Source organism: Scyliorhinus torazame, chromosome 2 (genome assembly GCF_047496885.1).
Source record: "Scyliorhinus torazame isolate Kashiwa2021f chromosome 2, sScyTor2.1, whole genome shotgun sequence".
NCBI lineage: Eukaryota > Metazoa > Chordata > Chondrichthyes > Carcharhiniformes > Scyliorhinidae > Scyliorhinus > Scyliorhinus torazame.
The window spans coordinates 18,271,198-18,281,325 of record NC_092708.1 but is presented as its reverse complement, the minus strand read 5'-3'; the positions used below and the strand labels follow the sequence as shown (position 1 = coordinate 18,281,325).

At 49.7% G+C, this 10,128-nt stretch overlaps 1 long non-coding RNA gene across 1 annotated transcript; it reads right to left on the bottom strand.

Annotated features, from left to right (window-relative positions):
* Positions 1-2,409: 2,409 nt before the first annotated feature.
* On the bottom strand, positions 2,410-4,298 carry LOC140407755 (uncharacterized). The gene is made up of 2 exons (XR_011939780.1): positions 4,130-4,298; positions 2,410-2,662 (listed from the first exon to the last, which is right to left on the bottom strand). It is a non-coding gene; the product is annotated as an uncharacterized lncRNA (long non-coding RNA).
* Between the last annotated feature and the right edge of the window lie 5,830 nt (positions 4,299-10,128).

Here is a 10,128-nt window from a genome sequence, read left to right as displayed (position 1 = left end):
CAATGCATCCACTATTTCCAGAGCCACCTCCTTAAGCACTCTAGGATGCAGATTCTCAGGCCCTGGGGATTTATCCGCCTTCAATCCCATCAGTTTTCCCAGCACCATCGCTCTACTAATGTTGATCTCCCTTAGTTCGTCCCTCTCACTAAACCTTTCATTCTCCAATATTTCTGGGATCTGATGTGTCCTCATTTGTGAAGACAGAACCAAAGTATATATTCAATTGCTCAGCCATTTCTTGGTCCCTTATTATGCATTCCCATGTTTCTGTCTGTAGTGGGCCTACATTTCTCTTTACCAATCTCTTTCTCTTCACATATCTGTCAAAACTCTTTGTGTCAGTCTTTATGTTCCCTGCAATCTTCCTTTTGTACTGAACTTTCCCCTTCTTAATCAATCCCTTCGTCCTTTGCTGAATTCTAAACTGCTCCCAATCCTCAGACCTATTATTTTTCTTGGCCAATCTGTATGCTTCTTTCTTGTATCGGATACTATTTCTAATTTCCTTTGTAAGCCATGGATTGGCCCTCTTACCCCCTTTGCTTTTGTGCCAGGCCGGAATGAACAGTTGCTGTAGCTCCTCCATGCGCTCCTTGAATGTTTGCCATTGTCTATCCATTGTCATCCCTTGAAGTAACTCTCCCCAACCTATCAAGACCAACTCACGCCGCATATCCTCATAGTTCCCTTTATTAAGATTCAGCACCCTAGTCTCCGAATCAACTACTTCACTTTCCACCTTGATAAAAAATTCTATCATGTTATGATCGCTCATCCCAAAGGGATCTCATACAGTCAGATTGGCAATGATTCCCTTCTCATTACACAGTACCCAGTCTAAGATGGCCTGCTCTCTCTTGGTTCCTCCACATATTGGTCAAGAAAACCATCCTGTATACACTCCAGGAATTCCTCCTCTACGGCATTGTGGCTAATTTGATTTGCCCAATCTATGTGAAGATTAAAATCACCCATGATCACCGATATTCCCTTATTACATGCATCACTAATTTCTTGTTTAATGCCATTCCCAACCTCACCAGTGCACTTTGGCGGTCTATGACACCCACTAATGTTTTTTGTCCCTTGGTATTTCTCAGCTCTACCCATACAGATTCCACATGGTCAGAGCTATTATCCTTTCTCACTATTGTGTTAATTTCCTCTTTAACCAGCAGTGCCACGCCACCACCTTTTCCTTTATGCCTGTCCTTCCCAAATACCGAGAACCCTGGAACATTCAGTTCCCATCCCGTTCACCCTGCAGCCATGTCTCCGTAATCCCAATTAAATCATACCCATTTATATCTCTGGGCGATGAGTTCATTCACTTTATTGCCAATGCTCCATGCATTAAGGCACAGAGCCTTGAAGTTGGTCTTTTTCATAATGCTTGTCTTGCTCCCAATATTTTTCTCTACTGCCCTGTTTGAATTTTGTCCTTTGTTTCTCCACCTATCACTTTTCTACCTTTTGCCCTTGCTCCCTCTTTCTCCAACTCCTTGTATAGGTTCCCCTCCCCCTGGCATATTAGTTTCAACCCTCCTCTCTAGCAAATAGCCCTAGGACAGCAGTTCCAGTTCAGCCCAGCTGTAACCCGTCCAGTTTGTACAGGTCCCACCTCCCCCAGAACCAGTCCCAATGCCCCAGGAATCCAAAACCCACCCCCTGACACCATCTCTTCAGCCACATATTCATGTCATTTCTGCTCTGACTAGCACCGGTAGTAATCCGGAGATCACTGCCTTGGAGGTCCGATTTCGTAACTTTCCTATCTCCCTGTATTCTGCTTTAGGACCCCATCCTTTTTTTTTCCTTTAACCTAAGTCATTTGTACCGATGTGTACCACGACCACTGGCTGTTCACCCTCCCCCTCCAGAATGTCCTGTACCCACCCAGAGACATCCTTGACCCCAGCACCAGGGAGGCAACATACCATCCAGAGTCTCGTTTGCAGCCACAGAAACGCCCATCTATTCCCTTTACAATTGAATCCCCTATAACTATTGCACTGTCACACTTATTACTCCTAGTAATCAGCACTCTGCCTAATGCAAACAGCCAAAGGAATGTGCTGTCCAGATTCCACCCCCACATTAGGTAGCAGCACAGAAGCCACACCCCTTTTAATAGTACTAACCGCTGGTAATCCCAAAGCCAAGCTACAAGCAAGACGTAGGAAGCTGCACCGGGCAAGGCAATGACGGTAAAGCACTTGTTAAATATTACCCAGAGAAACTAGGTTTTTCTCCCAGTATCCAGGGAACTTGCCTGTGCAATTTCCATATTTTGGGACGAATCCTGTTCGGATGGGCATGTCCTGTCTCCACCCATCTGGGCCATTGTAGGGACGTGCAGGGGACCAGATTGAGATGAAGTAATTCAAGAGGCACACCCCAGCAAGATAGATGTATCAAACTTTATTTATTGAAAAAATTAAAATTTTGCATTACATTAACATAGCAGCATTTGGTAGAAATATATTTAATAGCAGCCTCCATGGCGCACACTACTCAGAGCACGCTGAACTTCTTGACTGGTGATGGTGCGTCTCTTGTTGTACAGGGATAACCTGGCAGCCTCGGCAGCTATCTGGTCAAATAGGGAAGAGGAATTCATCCACACAGACTCCACAGGGCTCCCGTGTTCTGGATGTGCCTGTAAAGCAGATACCATGGATTCCATTAACAGGCGACATCAGACAGGATGTAATGTTGTACTCAGTATCCATCAGTGCAGCTTCAACACCAAAGAATTAACGCCACCCAGGTACAATGAGCTTCTCGATCAGCTCAAACAGCAGTGTACTGTCCACTGCAGCAACTAGCCAGGCCTTCAACAACATCTCCAAAACCCATCTATCACCTCAAAAGACAAAGGCAGCAGGGACATGGGAACAACACCAGAAGTGCCAATGTCACTAGACTAGAAATATAGAGGCCCCGGCTAATATCCCTCCATGGAAGCTAGCTGGAATTAAAATTCAATTAATAAATCTGGAATTAAGTTAGGATGGTGACCATGACAACCATCATCAATCTTGTAACATCTGGCTCACTATGTCCTTTTAGGGAAGAAAATCAGACATCCTTCTGGCCACAGCAATGTGGTTGACCAGCCAAATCAGCACTCAGCTCAGGCAATTAGGGATGGCAACAAATACCTGTCCAATGAAAAATATTCCAACTTCACTTGGTGCTATCCACCCTCTCCTGCAAAAATCACCTGGAGCCCCCTACCCAACAGAGGAAGCAGCTCACTATGGAAAATCCCATGTCGGCTGGGATTTTGCACCCCTATTTGCATTGGGGCAGGTTTGTCGCGAGAACAGAGAAAAATCACACAACGCAAGTCACATTAATGTGAGTGGGCACTCAAGAATGCCAAAATTCAGACTTTGCTGATATCAGAGAAAACGGTGGTCTTGCCAATTCCCCGTTAAGAAAAACCCCTGGGTCAGTCCAATATGCAAGTGGACAAATACCCTTATTGGGAGTGTACACCTGTTAACAACTCTTACTCCCAGCAGAGGAGGTCATTTAGTCATTAAGGGTTAATATGCTATCAAGTTGCCTCCTGTTCCATTTGGAAAAGGCACAGAATAGAAGTAATTGACTCGGTCCCAGTTCCAAATCAGACTCAAAAAAGGTTTAAATTTTCATACCCCATAGAAGACCAGTCTATTCCCACATCCCAACAGATTTCTCTTCCCACCCCAGCACCTCCACACAGAGCAATGCCATAGAGAGGTCACCAGTGAGCAAGAGGCACCAGACCATTCCTGTGGGGTTAAGGAGTATAAACAACCAATTAATCACAAATAACAGTTTTACCCATTTAACCAAAAAGGTGCTAAGCCATGTCAGAAGAGATAAATTACCCTGGGACGAGACAGAGGATTTTATGGAGGCGCGAATTTCATATGGTGGGTGGCGAATGAAAGTTTATTATGCAAGACAAATGGATCGTAAATATACAGTAACCAGGAGTGAATTAACAACTGTACCTTTTTTGTGAAGTACCAATTTAATGGAACATTACTTTCCAGCTACAAATGTTACCGTCTGTCCCCAACTCAATAGGTGAACAATCCCAACATATCAAAGATCCTCCCCCACCCCATACCTGTTTTGACATCTTATAGATGTAAGTTGCATATCTGTTCTTCCGCTTGAAGTTGGTTCTTTTCTCAGCTTTGCCCAGTTCCACAGATTGCTTGGGTTTGACAACAGAAGCCACTGACTTCATTGTCACCTGGATTCCGGGAACAAGTTCAACAAAAGCAATGACTTTCCAACCCAGTCCTCAAATAATTCTCTCTGGGCCTGAAAAGCTGCATTTAAAATAGTCTCCAATCACCTGCTGCCAATCAGTCCAATTAGAACAATTTGTATTCAAATGATCACAATTCTTCTGATCTTTTTATTGCCCCAATTAAAGTAATCAAGTTTAAATAGGCTTTTTCCAATTCAGAGCAGGAATATTTGAAAGTCCCTTCTCAGTGTCCTGAGCTCGTCTCAGTGTCCTGAGCTACTTGAACGGTTAGCAGGGAATTCTCTGGCGATGCTCGCCAAGAAAAAGTTTCTTTTTAAACTGAACACACAGTGCAGAAGGAGGCCTTTCGGCCCATTGAGTCTGCACTGACCCACTTAAGCCCTCATTTCCACCCTATCCCCGTAACCCAATAACCCCTCCTAACCTTTTGGACACGAAGGGCAATTTAGCCTGGCCAATCCACCTAACCTGCACGTCTTTGGACGATGGGAGGAAACCGGAGCACCCGGAGGAAACCCACGCACACACGGGGAGAACGTGCAGACTCCACACAGACAGTGACCCAGCGGGGAGTCGAACCTGGGACCTTGGCGCTGTGAAGCCACAGTGCTGTCCACTTGTGCTACCGTGCTGCCCAAAGATGAGAAACATTCAGAGATCTGTCACCATGCCGATACAGCAAAGGAATTAGGAAGGCAAATGGCTTGTTGGCTTACTCTGAAAGAGACATTAGAGTAAAGGGAGGATAGCCATGTGGCATTGTCCCTACCTCTGGCCCACAGGTTCTGGTTTCAAGTCTCGCTGCAGGATTTGGTGGCCACGGAAGGTGTGCTCATAATGTGACCAAGAAGGGCAGCATGGTAGCACAAGTGATTAGCACTGTGGCTTCACGGCGCCAGGGTCCCAGGTTCGATTCCCCGCTGGGTCGCTGTCTGTGCGGAGTCTGCACATCCTCCCCGTGTCTGCGTGGGTTTCCTCCGGGTGCTCCGGTTTCCTCCCACAGTCCAAAGGTGTGCCGGTTAGGTGGATTGGCCATGATAAATTGCCCTTAGTGACCAAATAAAAAGATTATGAGGGGTTATTAGGTTACATGTATGGGGCGAAGTGAGGGCTTAAGTGGGTCGGTGCAGACTCGATGGGCCGAATGGCCTTTTTCTGCACTGTATGTTCTATGTTCTTAAAAAGGGTCATTATCAATTTACAAATCCTTCCAGTATGTCCAGAGCCAGGAAGAGAAGTCATGTGCCCTGGTGCTCCCCCCGTTCCTGTTTCTTTATTCCCCATGCTGCCCCAATTAATCCTCTCCCTCAACCACGCAAGATCTTTTTCCCCTTTTGAGATTTCTGATCACCCTATTATAGAAAGGATATTATTAAACAAGAAAGAGTGCAGAAAAGATTTACTTTTTAAAAAAAATATATTTATTAAAGTTTTTTAACACAATTTTTCTCCCTTATAAACAATAAACGCCCCCCCCTCGTAACAAAAAAACCCCGAGAAATCGCGCAGAGCAAGATATATACATGGCAAAATGGTATATTTGCACAGCTTTGTACACTGGCCCTCACCCGTACGTGCCAGTTTCCCCAACCCTTCATGTTATCTCTTACTCATCCACCCTCCCAGGCAGTCCCCCCTCCCCCCCCCCCCTCCCAGGACGTTCCCCCCCCCCCCCCAGGACGTCCCCTCCACCCCCCCCCCCCCTCACAAAGGTTGCTGTTGCTGCTGACCGACCTTCCTCTAACGCTCCGCGAGATAGTCTAGGAACGGTTGCCACCGCCTGTAGAACCCCTGCGCAGACCCTCTCAAGGCGAACTTAATCCTCTCCAACTTTATGAACCCAGCCATATCATTTATCCAGGCCTCCAGGCTGGGGGGCTTCGCCTCCTTCCACATTAGCAAGATCCTTCGCCGGGCTACTAGGGACGCAAAGGCCAGAATGCCGGCCTCTTTCGCCTCCTGCACTCCCGGTTCGTCCACTACTCCGAATATTGCTAGCCCCCAGCTTGTCTTGACCCGGACTTTCGCCACCTGAGATATTGCTCCCGCCACTCCCCTCTAGAACCCCTCCAGTGCCGGGCATGACCAAAACATATGGACATGGTTCGCCGGGCTCCCTGAGCACCTTCCACATCTGTCCTCTACCCCAAAGAACCTACTCAACCTTGCCCCCGTCCAGAAAAGATTTACTAGGATGCTACCAGGACTTGATGGTCTGAGTTATAAGGAGAGGCTGGATAGGCTGGGACCTTTTTCCCCTGGAGCATAGGAGGCTTAGGGGTGATCTTATAGAGGTCTATAAAATAATGAGGGGCTTGGAAAAGGTAGATAGTCAACATCCTTTCCCAAAGATAGGCGTGTTTATAACTAGAGGGGCATAGGTTTAAGGTGAGAGGGGAGATAAAAAAAGGGTCCAGAAAGGCAATTTGTTTCCAAATGGGTATAAATCCAGTCCCTGAGAATTCTCTCCAAACATTTACTTACTACCGATGTACCGGGCAGCACAGTAGCATTGTGGTTAGCACAACTGCTTCACAGCTCCAGGGTCCCAGGTTCGATTCCGGCTTGGGTCACTGTCTGTGCGGAGTCTGCACATCCTCCCCGTGTCTGCGTGGGTTTCCTCCGGGTGCTCCGGTTTCCTCCCACAGTCCAAAGATGTGCAGGTTAGGTGGGTTGGCCAGGATAAATTGCCCTTAGTGTCCAAAATTGCCCTTGGTATTGGGTGGGGTTACTGGGTTATGGGGATAGGGTGGAGGTGTGGGCTTGGGTAGGGTGCTCTTTCAAAGAGCCGGTGCAGACTCGATGGGCCGAATGGCCTCCTTCTGCACTGTAAATTCTATGATGATAATCTATCCAGTGTCTTCAGTGGTTTCTTGATGTTACGAGGAGTGAATTGAATCGGCTGAAGGCTGACATCTGTGATGCTGGGGACCTCAAGAGGAGTAAGAAATGAATCATCCACTTGGCACTTCTGGCTGAAGATTGTAGCGAATGTTTGGACCTTATCAAAATTGGTGTGATCATAGAATCGCTCCATTGCAGGAGGAGGTCGTTTGGACCAGCAAGTCTGCACTGACCCTCTGAAAGAGCACACCTGGGCCCCCACACCCACCCTATCCCCATAACCCAACCTAACCTTTTGGACACAAAGGGGCAATTGACCTTACCTGCACAACTCTGAACTGTGGGAGGAAACCGGAGCACCCGGAAGAAACCCACGCAGACATGGGGAGAAAGTGCAAACTCCACACAGAACAGTCACCCGAGGCCGGAACTGAACCCGGGTCCCTGTCTCTGAGGCAGCAGTGCTAACCACTGTGCCAGATAGGTTCATCTGCTTTTTTAAAGCATTTTGGTCAGCGAATGATATCCACCAGGGCACTGGGATGATATTGAGACTCAGAAAATTTTCCCCATCCATCGGAGATTGATCCTCTGGTAATGAGAAACTGCCCACATTGGAGACAGGCTTATGATGATTGGCTAAAGAGTCAAAGGCGATACTGAGTAAAAGCCTTTTTACACAGAGAGTAAAACCATTGGAGCTATTTCTTTCTCTCAGCCAGCCACTTCCCCCTGGTACAGCCCACATCTCTGCCCAGTCCAAGAGACAGGCTGGAGAAGAGGCAGACAATTGTTGGTAGCCATCCTTTACCAGATCAGGATGGACCTCTTTTAAAAAATATATATTTTACTCCAAACACAATCAACGAATCACACAACCAAATTACAGACAGTTTGTCATTTTCCCCAAACTAACACAACTGCCCCCGCCACCCACCACACCTGCTGGCAACAACCAGATTGGGTGGCTCGGTAGCACAGTGGTTAGCACTGTTGCTTCACAGTTCCAGGGTCCCAGATCCGATTCCCGGCTTGGGTCACTGTCTGTGCGGAGTCTGCACGTTCTCCCCGTGTCTGCGTGGGTTTCCTCCGGGTGCTCCGGTTTCCTCCCACAGTCCAAAGACGTGCAGGTTAGGTGGATTGGCCACGATAAATTGGGGTTACGGGAATAGGGTGGGGCACTTTCCAAGAGCCGGTGCACACTCGATGGGCCGAATGGCCTCCTTCTGCACTGTAAATTCTATGATCCTTGAATAAAGACCAAAACAGTCTCCATCTTACGTAAAGACCTTCCTATGACCCTCGAAGAATGAACTTAATTTTTTCCAGTTGTCGGAACTCCGCTATACCCTCTAACAACGCCGAGACCCTCGGTGGCACCGCCGACCTCCACCCCAATAGGATTCGCCACTGGGCAGTCAGAGTGGGGACGGCCACGACATCAGCCTCCCTCCCCTCCAGTACCTCTAGCAGCTCCGAAACTCCGAAGAGGTGCCATCCTCGCTCCACGATCTCCGACAGTGTTTTAAAGATCGAGGTCCAGAACCCCCCCCTAGTTTCGGGCAAGAGTAAAACACATGGGGCGGGATTCTCCACCCCCACGCCGAAGTGGCCGCGCCGTCGTGAACGCCGTCGAGGTTCACGACGGCGCGGAACGGCCCCGGTCCCGACCGATTCAGGCCCTGACAATGGGCCAGTATCGGGGCCGCGTCATCTACACGCGCCAGGCCTTGTCGCCCGAGTAAAAGCGTCGCCGCATAACGGACGTCATCCGCGCATGTGTGGTTGCCGTCCTGTCCAAATCCGCCCCGCAAGAAGATGGGGGACGGATCTTGCGGGGCGGCGGAAGGAAGGAGGTCCTCCTTCAGAGAGGACGGCCCGATGATCGGTGGGCACCAATCGCGGGCCGCCCCACATTTAAGGCACCCCCCGGTGCAGGATCCCCCCTCGCCCCCACACAGGCCGCCCCCCCAGTGTCCACGCACCGCCCACGACTGTAGCGACCAGGTGTGGACGGCGCCGGGGGGAACCCGCCGTTTTGGCCTGGCCGCTCGGCCCATCCGGGCCTCAGAATAGTGGGGGTGCCGGAGAATCGCCATTTTCGGGGTCTCCGGCGATTCTCCGGCCTGCGGCCCGCGAAACTCGACCGGGCCGTTCCCGCCGCTTGGGAGAATCGCGGGAGGGCGTCGGACCGGCGTCCCCGGAAATTTCGGCGGCCCAGGCGATTCTCCCAACCGGCGCAGGAGTGGAGAATCTCGCCCATGGACATGATTTGGAGGCCCCCTTGCACACCACTCACATTTGTCGTCTGTCCCAGGGACGAACCTGGAACAGGACGCTGTCGAATTCACCTGCCATAATTCCATTTCCCCCCACCCCCGGGCCAAGTTCTACCGCCAGCTCCTCCTCCCACTTCCATCTTATCTCCTTCACTGGCGCCTCCTCCGTTCCCACCAACCATCCTCCCTTCCCCAGCTCGTCCTGTGTTAATCTATCCAGTGTATTCCTTGGCAGATGGGGAAACGAGGAAAACTCCTTGCGCATAAGGTCCTGCGTGTACCTGAAATCACTCCCCGCCCCGTCAGCTGATACTTCTCCGGCAACTCTTGCAGCCTCTTGGAACAGAACAGGGCCCATACCCACTCTACCCCTTCCCTATGCCAGCTCCGGTACGTCTCGTCTATTCCTGCTGGTACGAACCTATGATTCCCGCATAATGGAGCCAGAACAGACATACCCCCTACTCCAAAGCGCCGTCGCAGCTGGTTCCAGGCCTTGACGGACAGTACTACTACCGGGCTAACGGTGTGCCTAACGGGGAGATCGGGAGGGGGTGCCATTGCCCAGACTCTTAAGCATGCAGCCACACAGGAGGCCTCCTCCACCTGTACCAATTCCGAACCCCCCCCCCCCCCCCACCACCAGTGCACCTTTTCCACATTTGCTGCCCAATAATGATATCACAGATTTGGGAGCACCGTAAAACCATAAGACATAGGAGCGGA